General features: G+C 47.6%; 1 pseudogene across 1 annotated transcript in view; it reads right to left on the bottom strand.

The window, feature by feature from the left end:
- LOC311140021 (tetraspanin-10-like) overlaps positions 1–705 on the bottom strand; it is a 1,687-nt pseudogene extending 982 nt beyond the window's left edge. The window contains exons 1-2 of the transcript in view: positions 616–705; positions 1–249 (exon numbers count right to left, since the gene is read on the bottom strand). The exon at positions 1–249 is cut by the window's left edge and continues 368 nt beyond it. The product of the transcript in view is annotated as a tetraspanin-10-like (transcript). The remainder of the gene's footprint in view (positions 250–615) is intronic.
- Between the last annotated feature and the right edge of the window lie 1,265 nt (positions 706–1,970).

The following is a 1,970-nucleotide window of genomic DNA, read 5'->3' as shown; positions in this document are numbered from 1 at the left end:
GAGGTCCCACAGACCCAGGGCCAGGACCAACAGGCCTAGCATCGTGAAGAGGAGGTTGCTGAAGAACAGGAGGTACTTGAGAAGGCAGTCACTCAGGGAGAAGGGCCTGCTATGGGCTCTGGGTTCTACCTCCCTGGTTCTACCCTGGTTCTCTGGTCCATCATTTGGTCCTGGTTCTGGAGCCTGTTCTTCTGTGCTGCTGTCCTCACTCCCTTGAAGGACTCCTGACAACTCTCTATCTGTGTCTGTCTTCAGAGAGCAATACAGGATGGACAATACACAATTAGGTTTCCCTGAGACCAAAACAACTTATCAAGTTCAGTCTATAGTGGTCATTGTTTTTAGGTTTAGCCTACTCTCAACCATATAAATATAATCTATAGAACAGGTCCCCCCATTTAAGTAAAGAACGGCAGAATGGGTGAATGGTAGCCATTGCGAGTGTACCCGTGAGTTTACCAGTCAAATTGACAGGGTTAAAAGTTGCAAGTCCTTTCTAGATTGTTTTTCTATGCTTGCAATGTTGAAAGGTCTGTAAACTCTATTCAGTACGATGTACAGTGAGTATATAACTAACAGTATACAGGTTGTCAGACAGACAGACAGTTCCTGTACCTTTGGTATGAGTGGGCTGGTCTCAGTCTGTGCGGTCTCTCTCCTCAACCAGGGAAAACTAAACCATCTCATGGACTGGAACCCCCTCATCTTCCTAGCTGCCAGGAAACGGTTCTCCCTCTGTCCTCTCAGAAAATATTATTCCCCTGTCCTCTCAGAAAATATTATTCCTCTGTCCTCTTAGCTAGTCACTGTATGAGAGGTGATTCTCCCCCTGTCTTCCAGTCAGTTTAAGAGACTACAGGACAGAGAGGAGAGGAGAGGAGAGGAGAGGAGAGGAGAGGAGAGGAGAGGAGAGGAGAGGAGAGGAGAGGAGAGGAGAGGAGAGGAGAGGAGAGGAGAGGAGAGGAGAGGAGAGGGGACTGTCTGAGGGGAAAGGGAGAGAGTAGAGGAGGTGGAAGCCAGGTCAGTACAGCTCTGTGCAGTGTGGTGTGGTGAGTGGGTAGTTAGCTCAGGGCTCCAGCAGACAGACGTGTGTGTATTCACTAGTGCACACTGTAGCAAAATGATTTGTAACGGAAACAAGAGTTTCTTATTGGACAAATTCATGTAGATCCCTCCCCCGTTTTGGCCCATTGGCTTTTGTTTGGTTCCTAATGAATAAAGCCCAGGGCTCCCAGTGATTCCAGCAACATCATGTGAGAGGGTTAGGGTTAGTCTGTTTGGTTCCTAATGAATACAGACCAGGGATCCCAGTGATTCCAGCAACATCATGTGAGAGGGTTAGGGGAAGTCTTTTTGGTTCCTAATGAATACAGCCCAGGGATCCCAGTGATTCCAGCAACATCAGTTGAGAGGGTTAGGGTTAGTCTGTTTGGTTCCTAATGAATACAGCCCAGGGATCCCAGTGATTCCAGCAACATCATGTGAGAGGGTTAGGGTTAGTCTGTTTGGTTCCTAATGAATACAGCCCAGGGATCCCAGTGATTCCAGCAACATCATGTGAGAGGGTTAGGGTTAGTCTGTTTGGTTCCTAATGAATACAGCCCAGGGATCCCAGTGATTCCAGCAACATCATGTGAGAGGGTTAGGGCTAGTCTGTTTGGTTCCTAATGAATACAGCCCAGGGATCCCAGTGATTCCAGCAACATCATTTGAGAGGGTTAGGGTTAGTCTGTTTGGTTCCTAATGAATACAGCCCAGGGATCCCAGTGATTCCAGCAACATCATGTGAGAGGGTTAGGGTTAGTCTGTTTGGTTCCTAATGAATAAATCCCAGGGATCCCAGTGATTCCAGCAACATCATGTGAGAGGGTTAGGGTTAGTCTGTTTGGTTCCTAATGAATACAGCCCAGGTCTCCCAGGGATTCTAGCAGCATCATGTGAGAGTCACAGTTCAGACGATTAAGAAGTAA

This window comes from Coregonus lavaretus, assembly GCF_964263955.1.
Source record: "Coregonus lavaretus genome assembly, chromosome: 2".
Taxonomy (NCBI): domain Eukaryota; kingdom Metazoa; phylum Chordata; class Actinopteri; order Salmoniformes; family Salmonidae; genus Coregonus; species Coregonus lavaretus.
This window is presented reverse-complemented; position numbering and strand designations above follow the sequence as displayed.